This window comes from Mytilus galloprovincialis, unplaced genomic scaffold (assembly GCF_965363235.1).
Source record: "Mytilus galloprovincialis unplaced genomic scaffold, xbMytGall1.hap1.1 HAP1_SCAFFOLD_126, whole genome shotgun sequence".
NCBI lineage: Eukaryota > Metazoa > Mollusca > Bivalvia > Mytilida > Mytilidae > Mytilus > Mytilus galloprovincialis.
The window spans coordinates 53,879-66,262 of NW_027468059.1; the positions used below are offsets into that span (position 1 = coordinate 53,879).

At 40.0% G+C, this 12,384-nt stretch overlaps 26 non-coding genes across 26 annotated transcripts; all 26 read right to left on the reverse strand.

Moving 5' to 3' along the window:
• Positions 1 to 224: 224 nt before the first annotated feature.
• Trnav-cac (transfer RNA valine (anticodon CAC)) lies at positions 225 to 297 on the reverse strand. Its single transcript has one exon. It is a non-coding gene; the product is annotated as a tRNA-Val (tRNA).
• Positions 298 to 827: 530 nt separating this feature from the next.
• Positions 828 to 899, reverse strand: Trnap-ugg (transfer RNA proline (anticodon UGG)). The gene has a single exon. It is a non-coding gene; the product is annotated as a tRNA-Pro (tRNA).
• Positions 900 to 1,232: 333 nt separating this feature from the next.
• On the reverse strand, positions 1,233 to 1,304 carry Trnap-agg (transfer RNA proline (anticodon AGG)). The gene has a single exon. It is a non-coding gene; the product is annotated as a tRNA-Pro (tRNA).
• Positions 1,305 to 1,637: 333 nt separating this feature from the next.
• Trnav-cac (transfer RNA valine (anticodon CAC)) lies at positions 1,638 to 1,710 on the reverse strand. Its single transcript has one exon. It is a non-coding gene; the product is annotated as a tRNA-Val (tRNA).
• Positions 1,711 to 2,240: 530 nt separating this feature from the next.
• Trnap-ugg (transfer RNA proline (anticodon UGG)) lies at positions 2,241 to 2,312 on the reverse strand. Its single transcript has one exon. It is a non-coding gene; the product is annotated as a tRNA-Pro (tRNA).
• Positions 2,313 to 2,645: 333 nt separating this feature from the next.
• Trnap-agg (transfer RNA proline (anticodon AGG)) lies at positions 2,646 to 2,717 on the reverse strand. The gene has a single exon. It is a non-coding gene; the product is annotated as a tRNA-Pro (tRNA).
• Positions 2,718 to 3,050: 333 nt separating this feature from the next.
• Positions 3,051 to 3,123, reverse strand: Trnav-cac (transfer RNA valine (anticodon CAC)). Its single transcript has one exon. It is a non-coding gene; the product is annotated as a tRNA-Val (tRNA).
• A 530-nt stretch (positions 3,124 to 3,653) lies between these two features.
• Positions 3,654 to 3,725, reverse strand: Trnap-ugg (transfer RNA proline (anticodon UGG)). Its single transcript has one exon. It is a non-coding gene; the product is annotated as a tRNA-Pro (tRNA).
• Positions 3,726 to 4,058: 333 nt separating this feature from the next.
• On the reverse strand, positions 4,059 to 4,130 carry Trnap-agg (transfer RNA proline (anticodon AGG)). The gene has a single exon. It is a non-coding gene; the product is annotated as a tRNA-Pro (tRNA).
• A 333-nt stretch (positions 4,131 to 4,463) lies between these two features.
• On the reverse strand, positions 4,464 to 4,536 carry Trnav-cac (transfer RNA valine (anticodon CAC)). The gene has a single exon. It is a non-coding gene; the product is annotated as a tRNA-Val (tRNA).
• A 530-nt stretch (positions 4,537 to 5,066) lies between these two features.
• Positions 5,067 to 5,138, reverse strand: Trnap-ugg (transfer RNA proline (anticodon UGG)). Its single transcript has one exon. It is a non-coding gene; the product is annotated as a tRNA-Pro (tRNA).
• Positions 5,139 to 5,471: 333 nt separating this feature from the next.
• On the reverse strand, positions 5,472 to 5,543 carry Trnap-agg (transfer RNA proline (anticodon AGG)). The gene has a single exon. It is a non-coding gene; the product is annotated as a tRNA-Pro (tRNA).
• Positions 5,544 to 5,876: 333 nt separating this feature from the next.
• Trnav-cac (transfer RNA valine (anticodon CAC)) lies at positions 5,877 to 5,949 on the reverse strand. The gene has a single exon. It is a non-coding gene; the product is annotated as a tRNA-Val (tRNA).
• A 530-nt stretch (positions 5,950 to 6,479) lies between these two features.
• On the reverse strand, positions 6,480 to 6,551 carry Trnap-ugg (transfer RNA proline (anticodon UGG)). The gene has a single exon. It is a non-coding gene; the product is annotated as a tRNA-Pro (tRNA).
• A 333-nt stretch (positions 6,552 to 6,884) lies between these two features.
• Trnap-agg (transfer RNA proline (anticodon AGG)) lies at positions 6,885 to 6,956 on the reverse strand. The gene has a single exon. It is a non-coding gene; the product is annotated as a tRNA-Pro (tRNA).
• Positions 6,957 to 7,289: 333 nt separating this feature from the next.
• Positions 7,290 to 7,362, reverse strand: Trnav-cac (transfer RNA valine (anticodon CAC)). Its single transcript has one exon. It is a non-coding gene; the product is annotated as a tRNA-Val (tRNA).
• A 530-nt stretch (positions 7,363 to 7,892) lies between these two features.
• Trnap-ugg (transfer RNA proline (anticodon UGG)) lies at positions 7,893 to 7,964 on the reverse strand. The gene has a single exon. It is a non-coding gene; the product is annotated as a tRNA-Pro (tRNA).
• A 333-nt stretch (positions 7,965 to 8,297) lies between these two features.
• Trnap-agg (transfer RNA proline (anticodon AGG)) lies at positions 8,298 to 8,369 on the reverse strand. Its single transcript has one exon. It is a non-coding gene; the product is annotated as a tRNA-Pro (tRNA).
• Positions 8,370 to 8,702: 333 nt separating this feature from the next.
• On the reverse strand, positions 8,703 to 8,775 carry Trnav-cac (transfer RNA valine (anticodon CAC)). The gene has a single exon. It is a non-coding gene; the product is annotated as a tRNA-Val (tRNA).
• Positions 8,776 to 9,305: 530 nt separating this feature from the next.
• Trnap-ugg (transfer RNA proline (anticodon UGG)) lies at positions 9,306 to 9,377 on the reverse strand. The gene has a single exon. It is a non-coding gene; the product is annotated as a tRNA-Pro (tRNA).
• A 333-nt stretch (positions 9,378 to 9,710) lies between these two features.
• Trnap-agg (transfer RNA proline (anticodon AGG)) lies at positions 9,711 to 9,782 on the reverse strand. Its single transcript has one exon. It is a non-coding gene; the product is annotated as a tRNA-Pro (tRNA).
• A 333-nt stretch (positions 9,783 to 10,115) lies between these two features.
• On the reverse strand, positions 10,116 to 10,188 carry Trnav-cac (transfer RNA valine (anticodon CAC)). Its single transcript has one exon. It is a non-coding gene; the product is annotated as a tRNA-Val (tRNA).
• Positions 10,189 to 10,718: 530 nt separating this feature from the next.
• Positions 10,719 to 10,790, reverse strand: Trnap-ugg (transfer RNA proline (anticodon UGG)). The gene has a single exon. It is a non-coding gene; the product is annotated as a tRNA-Pro (tRNA).
• Positions 10,791 to 11,123: 333 nt separating this feature from the next.
• Trnap-agg (transfer RNA proline (anticodon AGG)) lies at positions 11,124 to 11,195 on the reverse strand. Its single transcript has one exon. It is a non-coding gene; the product is annotated as a tRNA-Pro (tRNA).
• A 333-nt stretch (positions 11,196 to 11,528) lies between these two features.
• Positions 11,529 to 11,601, reverse strand: Trnav-cac (transfer RNA valine (anticodon CAC)). Its single transcript has one exon. It is a non-coding gene; the product is annotated as a tRNA-Val (tRNA).
• A 530-nt stretch (positions 11,602 to 12,131) lies between these two features.
• Trnap-ugg (transfer RNA proline (anticodon UGG)) lies at positions 12,132 to 12,203 on the reverse strand. Its single transcript has one exon. It is a non-coding gene; the product is annotated as a tRNA-Pro (tRNA).
• Between the last annotated feature and the right edge of the window lie 181 nt (positions 12,204 to 12,384).

A 12,384-nucleotide genomic window follows, 5' to 3' on the forward strand; every position in this document is an offset into this window, starting at 1 on the left:
GTTACCTTTGAAATCAGGACGGTAAGTTATTAAAAGTCACCTGCTATAAAGAACTTTGTCTAAGGTTCTTAGCGTAGACGATTTCAAAGATTTTTATAAGAAGTGATATGTTCAATTTAACATGAACGACATGCGTCGGCTGCAAAAGAACACCGAATGAGTAATATCTCTAGGCACTATAATAAGCACAGTTCACGATGATCCGGATTACCCAAAAATTAATATGTTTCCGCTGGGGCTCGAACCCAGGACCTTCCGCGTGTGAAGCGGACGTGATTACCACTACACTACGGAAACAGTTGAAGTAAGTGCGAAGTTTTCCATATTTCAAGCAACGTCCGATTAAAAACTGGTGCAATCAAGATGAATAACACCCGTTCCCGCATGAAACAGGTGCGTTTTCGTGTTAATTTCCACAATTCTCTTGGCATGGGATGGGGTTCACCTTTCTTCTGCACAATCAATTGAAAAGCAGATATTCCTAGCTCTGCCGTCTATATATATGCGTATTCTTCTTATACGCCAGCTAAATCCGATACCGACATTTCCTTCATTGCACAACTTGATGGTGATTATCAAGGTAAGTTGCTTTGCAGCGTGCACATACCAAAATATAACATTCTTCGAAAAAAGTCAAAATCATCGGAATACAAATGTATGTACCAGAATATCAACTCCTCTTTCTCTCCGTTTGACCACTATTCCTCATCAGTGACGGGACAACATGCTGAGCAATTTCTGAGCCAGACTGCTTTGAATGTCAATGGCAGATACAAAAGTATAATTTCATTGAATCCAAACGCCTATAAACCGTTCCAAAAATTAACGGGCTCGTCCGGGATTCGAACCCGGGACCTCTCGCACCCAAAGCGAGAATCATACCCCTAGACCAACGAGCCGCTTGATAGTTGGAGTTACATTTTCCGTATTTAACTATAGAATAAAATTATTCTCCATACGTGGCAAAGGAGTTTACCTGCCAAGATACATATTCGAAATTCTAAGTTGACTAGAAATTCATCTTACATTGGTCGAGATTAAACAATAAAAAAACAACAAAAATTCAAACGATAGCTGTTGTATTGGTGCATGTATTTTTCTCCTACTGAATTCTGTTTTATGCATTCTTATTGACGTTCGAATTAGCGGTGTATTTTCTTTGAATATCCCATCGACTGGTATTGAAAACAGTTTTGAGATTCGCCACGCATTGACAATATGAGGCAAAAATTGGGCTCGTCCGGGATTCGAACCCGGGACCTCTCGCACCCTAAGCGAGAATCATACCCCTAGACCAACGAGCCTGTATAGCTGACTTATGTTTAAATAATAGTTATAAAATTCAGAAATGACATCGCTTGTTGCTATTTTCGTGTTGCCTTGGGTTACTATACGTTTGGCCTCTCTTGCTTTGTTACCTTTGAAATCAGGACGGTAAGTTATTAAAAGTCACCTGCTATAAAGAACTTTGTCTAAGGTTCTTAGCGTAGACGATTTCAAAGATTTTTATAAGAAGTGATATGTTCAATTTAACATGAACGACATGCGTCGGCTGCAAAAGAACACCGAATGAGTAATATCTCTAGGCACTATAATAAGCACAGTTCACGATGATCCGGATTACCCAAAAATTAATATGTTTCCGCTGGGGCTCGAACCCAGGACCTTCCGCGTGTGAAGCGGACGTGATTACCACTACACTACGGAAACAGTTGAAGTAAGTGCGAAGTTTTCCATATTTCAAGCAACGTCCGATTAAAAACTGGTGCAATCAAGATGAATAACACCCGTTCCCGCATGAAACAGGTGCGTTTTCGTGTTAATTTCCACAATTCTCTTGGCATGGGATGGGGTTCACCTTTCTTCTGCACAATCAATTGAAAAGCAGATATTCCTAGCTCTGCCGTCTATATATATGCGTATTCTTCTTATACGCCAGCTAAATCCGATACCGACATTTCCTTCATTGCACAACTTGATGGTGATTATCAAGGTAAGTTGCTTTGCAGCGTGCACATACCAAAATATAACATTCTTCGAAAAAAGTCAAAATCATCGGAATACAAATGTATGTACCAGAATATCAACTCCTCTTTCTCTCCGTTTGACCACTATTCCTCATCAGTGACGGGACAACATGCTGAGCAATTTCTGAGCCAGACTGCTTTGAATGTCAATGGCAGATACAAAAGTATAATTTCATTGAATCCAAACGCCTATAAACCGTTCCAAAAATTAACGGGCTCGTCCGGGATTCGAACCCGGGACCTCTCGCACCCAAAGCGAGAATCATACCCCTAGACCAACGAGCCGCTTGATAGTTGGAGTTACATTTTCCGTATTTAACTATAGAATAAAATTATTCTCCATACGTGGCAAAGGAGTTTACCTGCCAAGATACATATTCGAAATTCTAAGTTGACTAGAAATTCATCTTACATTGGTCGAGATTAAACAATAAAAAAACAACAAAAATTCAAACGATAGCTGTTGTATTGGTGCATGTATTTTTCTCCTACTGAATTCTGTTTTATGCATTCTTATTGACGTTCGAATTAGCGGTGTATTTTCTTTGAATATCCCATCGACTGGTATTGAAAACAGTTTTGAGATTCGCCACGCATTGACAATATGAGGCAAAAATTGGGCTCGTCCGGGATTCGAACCCGGGACCTCTCGCACCCTAAGCGAGAATCATACCCCTAGACCAACGAGCCTGTATAGCTGACTTATGTTTAAATAATAGTTATAAAATTCAGAAATGACATCGCTTGTTGCTATTTTCGTGTTGCCTTGGGTTACTATACGTTTGGCCTCTCTTGCTTTGTTACCTTTGAAATCAGGACGGTAAGTTATTAAAAGTCACCTGCTATAAAGAACTTTGTCTAAGGTTCTTAGCGTAGACGATTTCAAAGATTTTTATAAGAAGTGATATGTTCAATTTAACATGAACGACATGCGTCGGCTGCAAAAGAACACCGAATGAGTAATATCTCTAGGCACTATAATAAGCACAGTTCACGATGATCCGGATTACCCAAAAATTAATATGTTTCCGCTGGGGCTCGAACCCAGGACCTTCCGCGTGTGAAGCGGACGTGATTACCACTACACTACGGAAACAGTTGAAGTAAGTGCGAAGTTTTCCATATTTCAAGCAACGTCCGATTAAAAACTGGTGCAATCAAGATGAATAACACCCGTTCCCGCATGAAACAGGTGCGTTTTCGTGTTAATTTCCACAATTCTCTTGGCATGGGATGGGGTTCACCTTTCTTCTGCACAATCAATTGAAAAGCAGATATTCCTAGCTCTGCCGTCTATATATATGCGTATTCTTCTTATACGCCAGCTAAATCCGATACCGACATTTCCTTCATTGCACAACTTGATGGTGATTATCAAGGTAAGTTGCTTTGCAGCGTGCACATACCAAAATATAACATTCTTCGAAAAAAGTCAAAATCATCGGAATACAAATGTATGTACCAGAATATCAACTCCTCTTTCTCTCCGTTTGACCACTATTCCTCATCAGTGACGGGACAACATGCTGAGCAATTTCTGAGCCAGACTGCTTTGAATGTCAATGGCAGATACAAAAGTATAATTTCATTGAATCCAAACGCCTATAAACCGTTCCAAAAATTAACGGGCTCGTCCGGGATTCGAACCCGGGACCTCTCGCACCCAAAGCGAGAATCATACCCCTAGACCAACGAGCCGCTTGATAGTTGGAGTTACATTTTCCGTATTTAACTATAGAATAAAATTATTCTCCATACGTGGCAAAGGAGTTTACCTGCCAAGATACATATTCGAAATTCTAAGTTGACTAGAAATTCATCTTACATTGGTCGAGATTAAACAATAAAAAAACAACAAAAATTCAAACGATAGCTGTTGTATTGGTGCATGTATTTTTCTCCTACTGAATTCTGTTTTATGCATTCTTATTGACGTTCGAATTAGCGGTGTATTTTCTTTGAATATCCCATCGACTGGTATTGAAAACAGTTTTGAGATTCGCCACGCATTGACAATATGAGGCAAAAATTGGGCTCGTCCGGGATTCGAACCCGGGACCTCTCGCATCCTAAGCGAGAATCATACCCCTAGACCAACGAGCCTGTATAGCTGACTTATGTTTAAATAATAGTTATAAAATTCAGAAATGACATCGCTTGTTGCTATTTTCGTGTTGCCTTGGGTTACTATACGTTTGGCCTCTCTTGCTTTGTTACCTTTGAAATCAGGACGGTAAGTTATTAAAAGTCACCTGCTATAAAGAACTTTGTCTAAGGTTCTTAGCGTAGACGATTTCAAAGATTTTTATAAGAAGTGATATGTTCAATTTAACATGAACGACATGCGTCGGCTGCAAAAGAACACCGAATGAGTAATATCTCTAGGCACTATAATAAGCACAGTTCACGATGATCCGGATTACCCAAAAATTAATATGTTTCCGCTGGGGCTCGAACCCAGGACCTTCCGCGTGTGAAGCGGACGTGATTACCACTACACTACGGAAACAGTTGAAGTAAGTGCGAAGTTTTCCATATTTCAAGCAACGTCCGATTAAAAACTGGTGCAATCAAGATGAATAACACCCGTTCCCGCATGAAACAGGTGCGTTTTCGTGTTAATTTCCACAATTCTCTTGGCATGGGATGGGGTTCACCTTTCTTCTGCACAATCAATTGAAAAGCAGATATTCCTAGCTCTGCCGTCTATATATATGCGTATTCTTCTTATACGCCAGCTAAATCCGATACCGACATTTCCTTCATTGCACAACTTGATGGTGATTATCAAGGTAAGTTGCTTTGCAGCGTGCACATACCAAAATATAACATTCTTCGAAAAAAGTCAAAATCATCGGAATACAAATGTATGTACCAGAATATCAACTCCTCTTTCTCTCCGTTTGACCACTATTCCTCATCAGTGACGGGACAACATGCTGAGCAATTTCTGAGCCAGACTGCTTTGAATGTCAATGGCAGATACAAAAGTATAATTTCATTGAATCCAAACGCCTATAAACCGTTCCAAAAATTAACGGGCTCGTCCGGGATTCGAACCCGGGACCTCTCGCACCCAAAGCGAGAATCATACCCCTAGACCAACGAGCCGCTTGATAGTTGGAGTTACATTTTCCGTATTTAACTATAGAATAAAATTATTCTCCATACGTGGCAAAGGAGTTTACCTGCCAAGATACATATTCGAAATTCTAAGTTGACTAGAAATTCATCTTACATTGGTCGAGATTAAACAATAAAAAAACAACAAAAATTCAAACGATAGCTGTTGTATTGGTGCATGTATTTTTCTCCTACTGAATTCTGTTTTATGCATTCTTATTGACGTTCGAATTAGCGGTGTATTTTCTTTGAATATCCCATCGACTGGTATTGAAAACAGTTTTGAGATTCGCCACGCATTGACAATATGAGGCAAAAATTGGGCTCGTCCGGGATTCGAACCCGGGACCTCTCGCACCCTAAGCGAGAATCATACCCCTAGACCAACGAGCCTGTATAGCTGACTTATGTTTAAATAATAGTTATAAAATTCAGAAATGACATCGCTTGTTGCTATTTTCGTGTTGCCTTGGGTTACTATACGTTTGGCCTCTCTTGCTTTGTTACCTTTGAAATCAGGACGGTAAGTTATTAAAAGTCACCTGCTATAAAGAACTTTGTCTAAGGTTCTTAGCGTAGACGATTTCAAAGATTTTTATAAGAAGCGATATGTTCAATTTAACATGAACGACATGCGTCGGCTGCAAAAGAACACCGAATGAGTAATATCTCTAGGCACTATAATAAGCACAGTTCACGATGATCCGGATTACCCAAAAATTAATATGTTTCCGCTGGGGCTCGAACCCAGGACCTTCCGCGTGTGAAGCGGACGTGATTACCACTACACTACGGAAACAGTTGAAGTAAGTGCGAAGTTTTCCATATTTCAAGCAACGTCCGATTAAAAACTGGTGCAATCAAGATGAATAACACCCGTTCCCGCATGAAACAGGTGCGTTTTCGTGTTAATTTCCACAATTCTCTTGGCATGGGATGGGGTTCACCTTTCTTCTGCACAATCAATTGAAAAGCAGATATTCCTAGCTCTGCCGTCTATATATATGCGTATTCTTCTTATACGCCAGCTAAATCCGATACCGACATTTCCTTCATTGCACAACTTGATGGTGATTATCAAGGTAAGTTGCTTTGCAGCGTGCACATACCAAAATATAACATTCTTCGAAAAAAGTCAAAATCATCGGAATACAAATGTATGTACCAGAATATCAACTCCTCTTTCTCTCCGTTTGACCACTATTCCTCATCAGTGACGGGACAACATGCTGAGCAATTTCTGAGCCAGACTGCTTTGAATGTCAATGGCAGATACAAAAGTATAATTTCATTGAATCCAAACGCCTATAAACCGTTCCAAAAATTAACGGGCTCGTCCGGGATTCGAACCCGGGACCTCTCGCACCCAAAGCGAGAATCATACCCCTAGACCAACGAGCCGCTTGATAGTTGGAGTTACATTTTCCGTATTTAACTATAGAATAAAATTATTCTCCATACGTGGCAAAGGAGTTTACCTGCCAAGATACATATTCGAAATTCTAAGTTGACTAGAAATTCATCTTACATTGGTCGAGATTAAACAATAAAAAAACAACAAAAATTCAAACGATAGCTGTTGTATTGGTGCATGTATTTTTCTCCTACTGAATTCTGTTTTATGCATTCTTATTGACGTTCGAATTAGCGGTGTATTTTCTTTGAATATCCCATCGACTGGTATTGAAAACAGTTTTGAGATTCGCCACGCATTGACAATATGAGGCAAAAATTGGGCTCGTCCGGGATTCGAACCCGGGACCTCTCGCACCCTAAGCGAGAATCATACCCCTAGACCAACGAGCCTGTATAGCTGACTTATGTTTAAATAATAGTTATAAAATTCAGAAATGACATCGCTTGTTGCTATTTTCGTGTTGCCTTGGGTTACTATACGTTTGGCCTCTCTTGCTTTGTTACCTTTGAAATCAGGACGGTAAGTTATTAAAAGTCACCTGCTATAAAGAACTTTGTCTAAGGTTCTTAGCGTAGACGATTTCAAAGATTTTTATAAGAAGCGATATGTTCAATTTAACATGAACGACATGCGTCGGCTGCAAAAGAACACCGAATGAGTAATATCTCTAGGCACTATAATAAGCACAGTTCACGATGATCCGGATTACCCAAAAATTAATATGTTTCCGCTGGGGCTCGAACCCAGGACCTTCCGCGTGTGAAGCGGACGTGATTACCACTACACTACGGAAACAGTTGAAGTAAGTGCGAAGTTTTCCATATTTCAAGCAACGTCCGATTAAAAACTGGTGCAATCAAGATGAATAACACCCGTTCCCGCATGAAACAGGTGCGTTTTCGTGTTAATTTCCACAATTCTCTTGGCATGGGATGGGGTTCACCTTTCTTCTGCACAATCAATTGAAAAGCAGATATTCCTAGCTCTGCCGTCTATATATATGCGTATTCTTCTTATACGCCAGCTAAATCCGATACCGACATTTCCTTCATTGCACAACTTGATGGTGATTATCAAGGTAAGTTGCTTTGCAGCGTGCACATACCAAAATATAACATTCTTCGAAAAAAGTCAAAATCATCGGAATACAAATGTATGTACCAGAATATCAACTCCTCTTTCTCTCCGTTTGACCACTATTCCTCATCAGTGACGGGACAACATGCTGAGCAATTTCTGAGCCAGACTGCTTTGAATGTCAATGGCAGATACAAAAGTATAATTTCATTGAATCCAAACGCCTATAAACCGTTCCAAAAATTAACGGGCTCGTCCGGGATTCGAACCCGGGACCTCTCGCACCCAAAGCGAGAATCATACCCCTAGACCAACGAGCCGCTTGATAGTTGGAGTTACATTTTCCGTATTTAACTATAGAATAAAATTATTCTCCATACGTGGCAAAGGAGTTTACCTGCCAAGATACATATTCGAAATTCTAAGTTGACTAGAAATTCATCTTACATTGGTCGAGATTAAACAATAAAAAAACAACAAAAATTCAAACGATAGCTGTTGTATTGGTGCATGTATTTTTCTCCTACTGAATTCTGTTTTATGCATTCTTATTGACGTTCGAATTAGCGGTGTATTTTCTTTGAATATCCCATCGACTGGTATTGAAAACAGTTTTGAGATTCGCCACGCATTGACAATATGAGGCAAAAATTGGGCTCGTCCGGGATTCGAACCCGGGACCTCTCGCACCCTAAGCGAGAATCATACCCCTAGACCAACGAGCCTGTATAGCTGACTTATGTTTAAATAATAGTTATAAAATTCAGAAATGACATCGCTTGTTGCTATTTTCGTGTTGCCTTGGGTTACTATACGTTTGGCCTCTCTTGCTTTGTTACCTTTGAAATCAGGACGGTAAGTTATTAAAAGTCACCTGCTATAAAGAACTTTGTCTAAGGTTCTTAGCGTAGACGATTTCAAAGATTTTTATAAGAAGTGATATGTTCAATTTAACATGAACGACATGCGTCGGCTGCAAAAGAACACCGAATGAGTAATATCTCTAGGCACTATAATAAGCACAGTTCACGATGATCCGGATTACCCAAAAATTAATATGTTTCCGCTGGGGCTCGAACCCAGGACCTTCCGCGTGTGAAGCGGACGTGATTACCACTACACTACGGAAACAGTTGAAGTAAGTGCGAAGTTTTCCATATTTCAAGCAACGTCCGATTAAAAACTGGTGCAATCAAGATGAATAACACCCGTTCCCGCATGAAACAGGTGCGTTTTCGTGTTAATTTCCACAATTCTCTTGGCATGGGATGGGGTTCACCTTTCTTCTGCACAATCAATTGAAAAGCAGATATTCCTAGCTCTGCCGTCTATATATATGCGTATTCTTCTTATACGCCAGCTAAATCCGATACCGACATTTCCTTCATTGCACAACTTGATGGTGATTATCAAGGTAAGTTGCTTTGCAGCGTGCACATACCAAAATATAACATTCTTCGAAAAAAGTCAAAATCATCGGAATACAAATGTATGTACCAGAATATCAACTCCTCTTTCTCTCCGTTTGACCACTATTCCTCATCAGTGACGGGACAACATGCTGAGCAATTTCTGAGCCAGACTGCTTTGAATGTCAATGGCAGATACAAAAGTATAATTTCATTGAATCCAAACGCCTATAAACCGTTCCAAAAATTAACGGGCTCGTCCGGGATTCGAACCCGGGACCTCTCGCACCCAAAGCGAGAAGCATACCCCTAGACCAACGAGCCGCTTGATAGTTGGAGTTACATTTTCCGTATTTAACTATAGAATAAAATTATTCTCCATACGTGGCAAAGGAGTTTACCTGCCAAGATACATATTCGAAATTCTAAGTTGACTAGAAATTCATCTTACATTGGTCGAGATTAAACAATAAAAAAACAACAAAAATTCAAACGATAGCTGTTGTATTGGTGCATGTATTTTTCTCCTACTGAATTCTGTTTTATGCATTCTTATTGACGTTCGAATTAGCGGTGTATTTTCTTTGAATATCCCATCGACTGGTATTGAAAACAGTTTTGAGATTCGCCACGCATTGACAATATGAGGCAAAAATTGGGCTCGTCCGGGATTCGAACCCGGGACCTCTCGCACCCTAAGCGAGAATCATACCCCTAGACCAACGAGCCTGTATAGCTGACTTATGTTTAAATAATAGTTATAAAATTCAGAAATGACATCGCTTGTTGCTATTTTCGTGTTGCCTTGGGTTACTATACGTTTGGCCTCTCTTGCTTTGTTACCTTTGAAATCAGGACGGTAAGTTATTAAAAGTCACCTGCTATAAAGAACTTTGTCTAAGGTTCTTAGCGTAGACGATTTCAAAGATTTTTATAAGAAGTGATATGTTCAATTTAACATGAACGACATGCGTCGGCTGCAAAAGAACACCGAATGAGTAATATCTCTAGGCACTATAATAAGCACAGTTCACGATGATCCGGATTACCCAAAAATTAATATGTTTCCGCTGGGGCTCGAACCCAGGACCTTCCGCGTGTGAAGCGGACGTGATTACCACTACACTACGGAAACAGTTGAAGTAAGTGCGAAGTTTTCCATATTTCAAGCAACGTCCGATTAAAAACTGGTGCAATCAAGATGAATAACACCCGTTCCCGCATGAAACAGGTGCGTTTTCGTGTTAATTTCCACAATTCTCTTGGCATGGGATGGGGTTCACCTTTCTTCTGCACAATCAATTGAAAAGCAGATATTCCTAGCTCTGCCGTCTATATATATGCGTATTCTTCTTATACGCCAGCTAAATCCGATACCGACATTTCCTTCATTGCACAACTTGATGGTGATTATCAAGGTAAGTTGCTTTGCAGCGTGCACATACCAAAATATAACATTCTTCGAAAAAAGTCAAAATCATCGGAATACAAATGTATGTACCAGAATATCAACTCCTCTTTCTCTCCGTTTGACCACTATTCCTCATCAGTGACGGGACAACATGCTGAGCAATTTCTGAGCCAGACTGCTTTGAATGTCAATGGCAGATACAAAAGTATAATTTCATTGAATCCAAACGCCTATAAACCGTTCCAAAAATTAACGGGCTCGTCCGGGATTCGAACCCGGGACCTCTCGCACCCAAAGCGAGAATCATACCCCTAGACCAACGAGCCGCTTGATAGTTGGAGTTACATTTTCCGTATTTAACTATAGAATAAAATTATTCTCCATACGTGGCAAAGGAGTTTACCTGCCAAGATACATATTCGAAATTCTAAGTTGACTAGAAATTCATCTTACATTGGTCGAGATTAAACAATAAAAAAACAACAAAAATTCAAACGATAGCTGTTGTATTGGTGCATGTATTTTTCTCCTACTGAATTCTGTTTTATGCATTCTTATTGACGTTCGAATTAGCGGTGTATTTTCTTTGAATATCCCATCGACTGGTATTGAAAACAGTTTTGAGATTCGCCACGCATTGACAATATGAGGCAAAAATTGGGCTCGTCCGGGATTCGAACCCGGGACCTCTCGCACCCTAAGCGAGAATCATACCCCTAGACCAACGAGCCTGTATAGCTGACTTATGTTTAAATAATAGTTATAAAATTCAGAAATGACATCGCTTGTTGCTATTTTCGTGTTGCCTTGGGTTACTATACGTTTGGCCTCTCTTGCTTTGTTACCTTTGAAATCAGGACGGTAAGTTATTAAAAGTCACCTGCTATAAAGAACTTTGTCTAAGGTTCTTAGCGTAGACGATTTCAAAGATTTTTATAAGAAGTGATATGTTCAATTTAACATGAACGACATGCGTCGGCTGCAAAAGAACACCGAATGAGTAATATCTCTAGGCACTATAATAAGCACAGTTCACGATGATCCGGATTACCCAAAAATTAATATGTTTCCGCTGGGGCTCGAACCCAGGACCTTCCGCGTGTGAAGCGGACGTGATTACCACTACACTACGGAAACAGTTGAAGTAAGTGCGAAGTTTTCCATATTTCAAGCAACGTCCGATTAAAAACTGGTGCAATCAAGATGAATAACACCCGTTCCCGCATGAAACAGGTGCGTTTTCGTGTTAATTTCCACAATTCTCTTGGCATGGGATGGGGTTCACCTTTCTTCTGCACAATCAATTGAAAAGCAGATATTCCTAGCTCTGCCGTCTATATATATGCGTATTCTTCTTATACGCCAGCTAAATCCGATACCGACATTTCCTTCATTGCACAACTTGATGGTGATTATCAAGGTAAGTTGCTTTGCAGCGTGCACATACCAAAATATAACATTCTTCGAAAAAAGTCAAAATCATCGGAATACAAATGTATGTACCAGAATATCAACTCCTCTTTCTCTCCGTTTGACCACTATTCCTCATCAGTGACGGGACAACATGCTGAGCAATTTCTGAGCCAGACTGCTTTGAATGTCAATGGCAGATACAAAAGTATAATTTCATTGAATCCAAACGCCTATAAACCGTTCCAAAAATTAACGGGCTCGTCCGGGATTCGAACCCGGGACCTCTCGCACCCAAAGCGAGAATCATACCCCTAGACCAACGAGCCGCTTGATAGTTGGAGTTACATTTTCCGTATTTAACTATAGAATAAAATTATTCTCCATACGTGGCAAAGGAGTTTACCTGCCAAGATACATATTCGAAATTCTAAGTTGACTAGAAATTCATCTTACATTGGTCGAGATTAAACAATAAAAAAACAACAAAAATTCAAACGATAGCTGTTG